The following is an 11,915-nucleotide window of genomic DNA, read 5'->3' as shown; positions in this document are numbered from 1 at the left end:
AGCATCCACTGGTTTGCTCATCAAAAGCTAATGAATGTTCCATTGTTTTTTTGGGGGGGAGATTACTGCAAGAAATTGGCTCTTTGGAAACGTACGATACTTCAATTATTTGTTCAGCAAGATGAACTGAAAATAATTAACATCACTTCAATTTTCAAACCAGTATAATCTCTTAAACTTTCGTTTTTTGACCACAGACTTGGAGGAGACTTGGATGAGGAAACCCGAAGTGCAAAAGTGCAATTTCATTTCTGTTATTTTGGAAGTGATTCCTGCAGCACTCCGTTCTGACATGTGGGAATGTCATACTTTTCCCTTCAACTCATTGCACATACTGCAGCTGCCTCTGCAAAGTATGTACTGTTGCATGCCGAACACATTTAAATGGGTTCGGGTTAGCGTTGCACCTTGAACTTTGACCCCCTTTGTTCGAGCATCGTTTGTCCTTAAGATTGTTGGTCAGAACAGTCAGAAAAGCTGCTTGAATACAGCAAGACTAATTCTATTTTTGCCAGCTGAATTTCGACGTACTTTGTGTGCTAGGGTACCTAATAGTATGAAAGTATGGGTACTGTAACACACAGCTTCTCCCGTCACACCACAGGTGTCTTTTCCTTTACGTCACCCCCTTATCTCGTCTCCGCTTGACAGCATCACATTTCTCCGGCAGCATTGTGCAGCAGGGACAGCAGAAAGGACAATTAAAGTTATTTGAAGAGCCTTGTTGATTTCCGTTCAAGCCATCTAATCACGGGCGGCTTTACAACCGGGATGCAAAGTGGGTGCAATCACCAGCGTTTAACTACCAGGTAGGGCCGAGGAGCAGCGGCGATGAAGAACTACCGCTGTCATTGGCCTCCTTGGGCTTTCTGTGCTTCATCCCCTCCGTCGTAGCCTTCGAGGATGGGAGCGGCCATTAGAAATGACGCTCCGATTGTAAATCATTTAACAAAACTATCACCCAGTGCACACCTTCCCCAGAAGCCTCCCCCCCCCCCCTCTCCCTGATCCCGGGGACTCTCTTGCAGTGCGACCCCGCACTCGACCCCGCAGGTACCCGCAGTTGCTCGCAGCGGCGGGCGGGGGGCGCTGTAGGGCCTGTGTGGACGCCTCCGAGTTGGAAGGGGAGGAGCAGCAGCAGCGGGAGGAGAAGTGGCCGCGCGGCGCGCCAGCTCCCCTCCGAGCAGTCGCTCACATCTCCGATCCGCCGCGGCCGCGCAGGGAGCTCCGAGACGCGCGCTCCGCCGAGTCCTGTTCCGCCGCACTTGGTGACGCCTCGGAGCGGCGCACCGACGCGCGCACAGCGGTGGCCCCTCGTCCTCCTCTCCTCTTTGCGTGTGCTGTGAAATGCAACGGCGGTCCGTGCGGGGTAAAGACAGCGCTCAGACATAAGCAGCGTCGCAGCGAAACCAGGACGGACGCGCGGGGCCCGAGGGGGGAGGAGTGGGGGACAGGAGCAGCGAGCGACCGGGGAAGGTAAGCTCAAGCTCAGCCGTCGCGGGGCGCAAGCAGTCGGTGCCCCGCGCGTCGTGCGTTGTGTTGGTCAGGAGTTCAGACAGCGCGCGGGCACTTGTCCTGTTATGCATGACTGGGGGGGGTAGGCAGGTTCACTGTCAGCCCCTGGGCTAAGGACCCCAGCCTACTGTGTGTGTTTGTGTGCGCGTGCACGTTGTGCGCAAGCACTCGTGCCAGGTAGAGAAAAAGACTAACTTGTGGTCTCCGGTCTGGTGACATTAGTGAAGCAGTAGTGGTCAGTTGAAAAACGAGGACGGCCACTAAGAACAAAGGACCGCCCGATATTATTATTATTTTTTTAAATCATCTGTTTTAACTTGTCAGTGAACTGCAGTAGGAGAAAAAAAACACATTTTAAATGCATGTCCATTTTATTATTTAACATAAAAAAAAAACCTGTCGTGCAAAATATATCACCCAGTAAACTACTAAAATAATTTAACGTGGCTTTCCTTCACACTGCATCCTTGAGTTTGTGGTTGCATACTTTACCACATGAACGATTCCTTTTTATGCATTTAACGCAATTCTCACTGCACGCTTCAAAGTGTCCTCACGGCCCTGTTCTCACGTCCTACAGATGCACCGCGTGTAACTTGCGGCACGCGAGACTCATCCTCCAGACGACAAAGCATTGCTCATCACAAGTCCCATCTGTTGTTCCAGCGAAGGGCTGCACCCATGGCGGTGAAGTAGAGCGCCTCACCCCCCCCCCCCCCCCCCCCCCGCACCCTCCTGCAGGAAGTTTCGGTCAACCCGTCGCTTTGGAAACGCTGACCGTCTTCCGTGCGTCCGTTTCCCGGCAGGTGAGAAGGCGTTTGACGAAATGACTTGAGGTCGTCCACACCGTTGACCTGCGGCCCACGTTGATGCACCGTCACATCTCCTGCTCATCGCCTGATAGATGCCTTATCTTATTCCTGCACTGAAACGGCAGTGTTGTTTTTGTATTAACGTGTGTGGGGGGGGGTGCACACTTCCCCACCGATGACATTTGAAAACCTCGCAGGCTGTCGTGAATCAAGGCGGGGATTAAGGGGCTTTAGTCCTACTCCCTCCTGAACAGGCAGGGAGCCGTGCACTCGATGAGGTAAGACCATGTGTTTGCCTCGGCGCCGGGGGCCGTTTAGCAGGGGTCTTACTGCTCATCCGCTCCGTCTGACGGAGAATTGTCTCTGCATATTTAGACTCCCCGCTCGCTGTAGGTGGAGCGTTGTGCAGATGGAAATGTACGGAGGTGCAGGCAGCACCTTTTTTTTTTTTTCCTTCCTTTTTACATTTTTTCTCCTCACAAGCTTCTTTTATAATAAACTCAATCAGGGATTATCCTTCTACGTAGAGCACGAGTCGGGGTTGGTCTGGGAAACGGCTTCGGCCCGGGGAATTCATTGTGAAATTACCTCAAGGCATTTATCCTATTAGTAAAGGCCAAGCGGGAAGCGACTCCTGTTGTTATGCTCGGCCCAAATTACGCCATCGCTCAAGGCCGTTTTATTATTTCACTTCATAGCCCCGTTGCAGGATGTGGGCTTCATCATTGTATCGGTGTATTATTGGGGTGATGTATGGATCTGATAGTGATGCCTTGCGACGGGAGTAAAAGATGTGCTTTTCTGAATGGGCCGGTCTGATGTTGTTGCTTTTAGTCATTATCTCCACATCACTCCTCATTATTCATGCTAAAAAAAACGTTGTTCTGGATTTTTTTTTTTTTCTGAAAGCGCCAGAACCCAAGTATGGATATCAAGGTACTTTAATTCCCTCCACGCCGGCCAGGTGACGACTGAGCTTCCCTGTGCTTGGGTGAGGTGCGGATCCGCTGCTCTGGCCTCTGGAGATGGACTCGGGTTCTAAAAGGAGTCCTGAGGAACAGAAGCCGTGCCAAGCTCCTCACCAGACATGGCTGCAGAAAGCCAGGTCTCTCTGTGCTCTTCATGCAACAACAGTCGGATGAACATAAATGATGCATCTGCCGGTGCAAAGCAGCGGCTCGGATGCAACCAAGCAGTTTCCTTATTTTTTTTGCAGAGTGCAAAAATAGCGCTTTTGTTTATCTGCGCTATTGTAGCCGGCAATTACGCTGATTCTGCTGGCGGCATTAGAGGACCAATCTGGACCGACCCGCCCCCGCCAGAATGAAAAGGAAGAGCTGTCGAGTGTGTTTCAATGTCTTCTCTCGACAATGGACTCCATTTTCTCAAAGTAAATTTTTTGAGTCGCATTTTAAACTCTTTTTAAACCCTTTTTATTTTTTAGGAATCGAATAATAATGGCACATGGGCCGTTGGGCCTGTGTGCCATTATTATTCATGTCACTACGCTGCCGTATACGAACGCAGAGGTCAATGCCCATTCAGACATGACTGGAAGCTCTTCTGGCCGTTTCTTGGTGGAAGCAGCAGGAGAAGCGATGATCATACGTGTGATTTCAAAGGGCGCCGTCCACGCGCCAGGCTCTCGCCCTCCGTTTATTTTATTTTTAATTGCTTGGAAGTTGTTCTTTGGGGGGTTTTTTCGGTTAGAATGTGTTCGGTGTAAAAAGAACTCTGCAGCCATTCGGGTCGCTTTAATGGCAACCGCGGTCGGAAAAGCCGAGGTGTTGTGATCACATCCTGCCGCTCTGTTTCGCCGACGGCAATCAGGTGACGGAGACGTGACATCGGAAAAAGGATTTCATTATAAAAATGGCCCAGTTGTTTTTCTAATTCTTTCCAGAACAGCGCGGTTGGCTAAATGAAGGCAACTCGACGGCCTTTATTGGGTTGATTTCCCTCCGTGTTGCTTTGGGCGGTTTCACATTTTCCGTCTCCAGACGTCGGAGGAGGAGGAGAAGAATTCTTTTGTTTGTGATCCTCAGATGGCCCTTAATCCACGGGCACACTGCAAGAGCCTCTTGAAGCTGGAGTGCATGATGCTGTGGCAGCGCACCTCGCACAAAGATATGAAGCTAATTACAAGCGCGGCTAAATGCAAAGGAGACGTCTGAGTGCCTGTTCCGTAATTGTTGATTAAATAATAGGCCGATGGTAACGCCAGCAAGAATATGTTTTTATGTTACAAGTGTGGCTCTGAACACAGTAGCAGCTTCGTATTTACCGTGCGTAGCGAGGTATCGCTCTTCCTTCTTGACCGTGCTCCCTTTGACCTTTTCGCAACGCGTGCTTGTTTTTTTTTTTTTTCTTCCTTGCTTTTGCTGCACTTGAAACTGAATTTCCGGCATCATTGGTTGCGTAGAGAAAACGGAGCCTACCGCTGCAGCTACGTGAGCGCTGCACGCGGCTAGCCGGGCGCTGAGGTGGCGAAAGGCCCGACTCTGATTGTCTTCACCTGTCGGGACAGCCGGCGCTCGAGTTAATTGCCCCCGAAGACGCAGCGGAGTTCAAACGGGTCCCTTAAAAGGATCCGGGCGCCTCGTCAGTCGAGGCGGGTTCGCGATGCCCCGGCCGTGTAAAAATCTGAAAAGCAACGGGCTTAGGAGCTTAAAAGCTGCTTGATCCGCCTCGATTAGAGTGAAACGCGTGCAGCTCTGACACCGAGCTGATGAAGGAGTTTGCAGAAATGGGAGGATTAGATCCCATTTTCAAAGCAACACCTGTAAATGATTTGCGACCGTAAAGTTTGGAGTTTCTACTGATACTCATTTCTAAATTTAAATTGGCTTTAGAGAATCCTAACCTGAAGGCTTGCTCACCACCGAGAGATGCAACCCCATTTTCTGAAGATGAATGAAACATTTTGGAGGGAATAGTCCTGCGCCGCTCCCTCTGCAGCCTGTACGCTTCCCTTATTGCGTTTAGGTGACAGTGATGTCTTTTTGAATGTGCGAATGAATAGTTAGCATCAGAGGTTATTAAATTTTACATTTGGCGAATGTACGCGGGGCAAAAGGCTACGAGCGAACGCCGTGCCGCCCGAGCTCTTCAGAGAGCAGTGAACCCTGAGAGGAAGTCTCTCTCTCTCTCTCGCCCCCGTTGACACAGTCACTGAAGGGCCAGTGGGGAGGGATCCTATTTCTAAAAAGCCTTCAGTTCCCCTGTACGGAGACACAAATGGTCTCAGAATGCACTAAGCCGCGGACCTCCAACGTCCGTGGAGATTTGAGTCCGAGTTGAATCTGAAACTGAGCCATTTCGATACGTTGCAGACTTATTTTGAGTGGCTGGCAGCTTCTGTTTGGTGGGTGAGGAGGTAAAACATGGTCATTTCATAGTGTATTATTTGAGCATTTTGTCATTGATTAGAACATCTATCATTAAAGGAAGGTAGATTTGGTGCAGTGCTGAAGTCCATCAGTTCTACTTTCCATGGAGCCGCGCTGCGCTGCCCCTCCCGATGCGGAGGGAGGCCCCCGATGGAGCCGGCGGTTCCCCCCCCCGAGCGCAAGGACCCGATTCCACGTCCACTCGCAGCTTTAACTCGATTTCATTCACCCCACTCAGACGGTTTGAACCCGCTCGACACGTCGGGGCCGCAGGTGGCACGGATTTGGGTTTTTGACTCGAGGCCCACGGGGGCCTCGTCTCGGTCTGTGAAGCTGCTGTTTGGTGGGGGGGATGGCGACTCTGCAGGTCTGTCCTGAAGCGGCCCTCCTAATGAGGTGTACTCGGCCACCATATCGCTACTAAACATCTATTATAAAATATCAGCTCCATTCCAGGCGTGTATGGGCTGTTAGAAATGCACAATATACCAGGGTATGGTTTAAGAGTGGATTGTCCCTGAGAAGGACACGGATGTATCAAGTAATAATTTATCTGAAATTGAATAATTGAATGTGCCTGGAGGAGAAGTGCAGCTTTAAAGAGAAGCCCGGGATGTCAGACTGGAACCGGCGCTGTCCGCTTGAGGCGAACCAGACGTCCAATTACTTCAAGACAGAAACCAACTGGACCAGTCACTGAAGTCACTTCTCCCGCCTGCCGTTCGACCCGGAATTGCGTTAAAACTCTTTCAACTCTTCCTCTGTCATTTTAAGTTTGTTTTTCCCTCTTAATTCTCCCGTTGGTCTTAACGGTAACAAGCAGGCTTTTCCGAGTGATCTCATGAAATCAATATATGACCGCCGTGCATTATGAGGGCGACCACAGCTGATTGCTGCTTCCAGTAATGCTGCTACTCACCCGTCCTCCTTTTCTCCAAGAGGACGCTTCCTTCTGCCGACCGTAAGCCGGTTGTCTCCCGCAGACGGAATATGTAAATGTTGCCCGTGTTGACGGAGGTGTACTTAACGGTGACTTGCAGCCGTGTCTGATTTGCATGCTCCAGCGGAGGTGGCTTTTGAGTTAAGAGGGTGCATAAATCATGCGGTCGCGGGAGGTGTGATGTGCATGTGTATTAGCGTCCTGCTTGCGAGCCGCTTGGGCCCCCCCCCCCCCCCCCCCCCCCCCCCCCCGATGTCTTCTCCCGATGAATGCGGCGGCTCGTGAGCTATTGGCCCCCGTCCCGTCCGCCGGTGATTAATTCCTGTTGGCAGTGAACCTTCCCGGCTTAAATACCTGCAGCGCAGCGACCGCGGCCATTGATTGTATTAATTAATTCCCGCTTGACATCTGGCCACCAATAACACTGGAACCAGGCTGCTTTTTATTTGTGGAATGTTTTTTTTTTTTAATTCTGGCTGTAGGTGAAATTGTATGGTGTCCATTAATTTGGATGTCAACGGTTCACAGAGATTTATTCAAAATAAAGCGTGTTGGTTGTGTTGAATAGAGCAGCTGTCCTTTTCATTGAAACACTCCCAGTTACACAAACCCATCAAGTCGAGTTCACAAAGATGCGCACAAAAGCCCGTCCGAGGTGGTTTACTCACCTCGAAATGTTTTAATTAACAACTGTGGAGCAAAGAAGTCTTCGTCGACTGGTGGAATAAGGGTTAGAATGGAAGTCGCAGGGACGTTATTCGCTTTATAAAAGAACCTCCGTTACTCTCCGGACATCCGTCCCATCGGAGGCCACTTTGAAGTCGGCCTCTGAACCGCAGCCGAGGAAACAAAGAGCGAGAGTAACTCTCTAGCTTCTTGTTTTCCTGCTCGTACAGCAAATCTTAGGATTAGGAGACGCGGAATCATTAGAGCGCTTAAGCGCGGCTGCAGCGGTCTTGGAAGAACGCAGGAGGGGGGCGAGTTTGATTATTAACGGCGAGTCTCTATCTCTCAGGCCCTAATTGGTCTCCGCTGATTGCTGAGCGTTCTGATTAAGAAATGCCATTAAAGTTGATGCATTACGCTTCCAAGTGTTTTTCACACTTAGATGGCTCCTTCAATCAATCGATAATTACGTAGATGATTTATTGCCGCGGTTCAGTTTGACACGTTTACAGTAATTGCCGTGCTAGAGATGATATTTTTGGGGGGGTTTTAAAATGGTTTCTTTTTGATAAAGTCTTAATGCTACAAAGTTCCATTGTTCCACATTCACCGTTAACCTGAGAAATGCTTTATTGCAAAGTATTTATCTCTGACTTCTCGCTAACGGTGGCAGTTTCTCATTTTGAATATCGTGCAGTAGTGACTTCTCGGAGTCAATCGGCATGTTTTTCATTACGGATGTGCAAGTTGGTAATTAGACGCACAAGCGACAAAAATATGAATCTATAGGGAGAAGTCAATGAGGTAGTTAATGATTTTACTTTGTGTGGCGTTAATGGAAAACATCTCTAATTTCATGTATTTCCTCCGGGCCTTAACTCATTTTCCAGTAAAAAGAAGAAGACATTTCAGGTTTTCTTTACACCGCAACTGTTTTTAGCTCCGTGTTCTAACTGTATTCAAATCACCTTCACAATAAACCATCCTCATTTATACCAATTACTAAGTAGTCAGAAGTGGCTTTAAGAGGTTTTTTTTAGTTTTGTCATATTCTAACGAGAGGTTAAACACATGCACAGTTGGACACTAACTTTCGATGAAACACCACTGACTCTTAATTTGTAGCAGCAGCACATAAACAACAACATGTCAGAACATTCATTTTTTTTCTCCAGATGCACTCGTGTGCATCAGCAGCCGCTGTTTCGCTCGGGGAAGTGATGGTGGAGAGAATCGGTTTGATATCGGCGGGCTGCTGTCTTTTATCCTCCTCCCGAGGAGCGGCCAGCTCGCTGTTTCCAGTCTTGCACAATCATCACAATGGAAATCTGACTTCTTTTAAGGATGGAAAAAAAACATAAGCGTTTTCCACCTCTTTTTTTTTATTTTTATCTGTTTGAAAAAGATAAAATGCATTGGGAAGGCTGTTCTGTGGACTGTTAAGTCGCCGTGATGTGCGAGACTGCGATGAAATGAGCATCCGAAGGCGTTCGCCTCGCTACGTCGCCTCAGACCACGTGGCGTCGATGTCGCCAGTGTTTTATTTTGAAGGAGGGCAGATCTGGCTGAATGAAGCCTTTTTGATTTCTGCAATAACACAAATTCCATTGAGGCTTTTTGTGAAGGGAACCAGCGTGGCGCTGGTGGTTCCATCAGAAAACTTTAACCCCCCGAAGCCGCCACATCGACTTCTAATCCAGTAAGAAGTCGCCTACATTTCCCACAATGACTCCAGAATGACCCCCCTCCACCCCCCCGGAGAGCCGGCGTGAACGAGCCTGAGGGTTCTGGGGGGTTCTGCGTGCGGGCAGAGGAGGAGAAGAAGCAGTAACCCCAACGGCTGCTAAGCATTCTGGGTAATGGAGAGGAAAGTTGATTTTCTTGTAGTGGATTTCAGTTTTTTATGACTGACTGACAGAAAATAAAGCCCCTGCTGTCTGATTTTCAAGGGGATTCTGCTTGAACTGGATGTTTTTTATTTATCTGAAGAGCAAATATCCTCATTTTGATACTTTTTTCCTTCGTTGATCTAAACTCCTTTCATTTACTGCAATGAAGTTGCAACTTAAAGGCCTCAAGGCCTCAAGGCTGCCCGCCAGCTTTATTTTTCACTTGATCCAACAGAAAGACGATGTCCCCGTACGCCGGCTTCCGAACAATGCTCTTTTCACGGAGCGCCATGCGGCGACTCCCGAAGCCGCCCGCCGCCGCCGCCGAGGAGTTGGGCGGCTCGCTCCGTTTGTGTTCTTACCGAACACCGGTGCTGTTGTTGCGCGACACAATGAGCCCCTCTCTGAAGCGCCGTCTCTCCCGGAGCGAAGCCTCTTCCTTTGTCGCCGTCTCCGAGCGCAGCGCGGCCTTCGGCCCTGAATGTAATTGTAGTCATTTAGAAAAACGACTGAATCGCCCATTAATTTGCCCGCCGATCCTTCCCAACAGCGACCATATGGCTGGTTTGACCTTTTGCTGGCGCCGAATTAGCCGACGCTGACCGCTGCCGCTCTCTCAGGACAGTTGGAGGGGTTATTGATTATTAAAGATTACACTAATGAATCTCTCCATGCGGATTGTTCCACGCTTGAAGGGCTTGCCTTTTTGAAAATTGTCTTCTGAGTGAAGCGTGCCTGCATCAACCTCGTTAACAGATGGCGGGCGCATGAATATTAAGGCCAGATTTATAGATGTTTTCATTTGTGTTGTGAAGCTTCGCCTAATTCGCACACTGTAATTGTTTCTGCAGGTGTAGACGGCAACACTCCAAAGATCTAATTTGCCTGTGATGAGCATCCTCGTCCACCAGAGACCAAAGGTACGGTAAGCTATGAAAAGCTCATTATCTTATGTCCCAATAAACACTTTGTTATGCCGCAGGCAAAACAAGCCACACCGACGCGCGAAGGAATACCAGCGCGCCAAAGTCTCGCCGTTCTGTTTGACATCCAACCGGCTTTCCTCCCTTGAGGCTTCGCTGCTGCTCATTTTGTGCGCAAGTGTACATGTTCCGTGTTGCTGGGCTGGTTTGGTTTGGTGGAGGGGGGCGGGGGGGGGGGGTGATCGTCTGGAATTATTTGATACGCGGCGTCATTAATTGGACCTGACGTCCTCGCCACTCTGTCAAAAAAAAAACGCTTTCCGAGCCATTACGGGGTCAGAGTCTGATCCCGGGTCGTCGGGAGGTGGGATTACTCCCGGGGGCCTGCGGTACCCCAGGAATGCCCCCCTTCCTCCTCTCCCCGCCTCCCCCCGCGGTGGTCCGCTCACCGCTGATGAAAGGGAATTGAATTAATGGGGTGTCCCGCTGCGAGGGCAGATTAGAACGACATGGCGCCCTGTGATCCCCGAGCGAGGTGACAGGCACACGGGGGCGTAGGGGGGGGGGGGGTCAACGTCAAGTTTCACCTTGTTGTGGTGGCCGTCCCGTGGGAGGCTGCAGTCACTGTTGTCTGCGGTCATCAAAGAGCGCGTTCCTGCTCGGGCGGGACAATAAGGACAAAAAAACAAAAAAAAAAGACAATAAAAAAACTTTAAATGTGCAAAACTCCCGGAGGAAAAGCGTTGCCCCCCCCCCCCCCGCATTGAAGTGATTACTGCGAGTCGTCGCCTTCCATCACTGCAGAGTACTCGTAATCCCTTAAACGCACTCTTTGTACAAAGTAACTCTTTGAGCAAACCCAAAGTTGTATTTCTTTATTTCTGTTGTGGTGAGATTACAACTTTTGTTTTGGCCTCGACGTGCTGCTCTGGATTATGTTAAATCCACCGCGGAGGAGTTTCAGCTGAATAAAACCAAAAGTGAGTGCAGCATGTGAAGGTATTTTCAACATGCATTTCGTTTAGCGGTGCTGGGAAAGGACCGTGGGAATGAGTCCCGTCCCGTGGCGTCTCCGTCCCGCCTCCGCGTCCCCATAAAGCTCTGACTGGTTTTGTTTTTTTTCCACCCGTTAGTGTGACGTTTGCCCAGAAAAGCACGCAGGCGTTTCCGTTCCTTTGCTTGTGGTTGTTTGCCGTTGGAAGAGAGCGAGTGATCCCGACTCCGCAATCCTTTTTTTAGCTTTTTATTTTGTTTTTGCCACACACCTCGGGAAGTAATGGTCGTCCTCGTCACCGGCGTGCGCCGTTTTGCGTTGGGGGCCCCCGGACGCTGTCTGCAGGAATCATCCTCAAGGCCTCCTCCCCGGTAATGATGGATGACAAGCTCGCCCTCCTGGTGGCACGCAGAGCCGCTCAGGCGGAGGTGCCGTCGGCCGGCAGCCTACCTGGTGCACTAGAGGGGGGTGAGGAGGGGGTGAGGAGGGGGGGGTTAAAAGAGAGAAGGCTTCATGTCTCCTGTTGTGTGCAGTAAATTACAGTGACTCCCTCCGGCCCCTGAGCGCTAATAAAAAGCCGGTGGTCACACAAGGAGTTCCACTTGTGTGTCGGCCTTTGTGCTGCGCCCTTTAATGCGTCTCGTCCAGCGGCCGTTTGAAGCGTCGCCAACCGAGGCGACGCGGAGAGAATAGCGGTGCGGCTTCTCTTGACTGGAACCGGGCGCGTTTAAAATCTCCTTACGCTGATGAAGCGCGTGAGATTCTGTCAAAATGTTTCAGTAAGCGC

General features: G+C 50.1%; 1 protein-coding gene across 1 annotated transcript in view; it reads left to right on the top strand.

Annotated features, from left to right (window-relative positions):
* Positions 1–1,117: 1,117 nt before the first annotated feature.
* klhl29 (kelch like family member 29) overlaps positions 1,118–11,915 on the top strand; it is a 129,746-nt gene continuing 118,948 nt past the window's right edge. Inside the window, 3 exon segments of the mRNA XM_078093578.1 lie at positions 1,118–1,476; positions 2,096–2,321; positions 10,063–10,131. The gene's annotated coding sequence lies outside the window, so the exon portion shown is untranslated.

Source organism: Gasterosteus aculeatus, chromosome 18 (assembly GCF_964276395.1).
Source record: "Gasterosteus aculeatus chromosome 18, fGasAcu3.hap1.1, whole genome shotgun sequence".
NCBI lineage: Eukaryota > Metazoa > Chordata > Actinopteri > Perciformes > Gasterosteidae > Gasterosteus > Gasterosteus aculeatus.
Note: the sequence above shows the minus strand (reverse complement) of the source record. Positions and strands in the feature narration are given on the sequence as shown.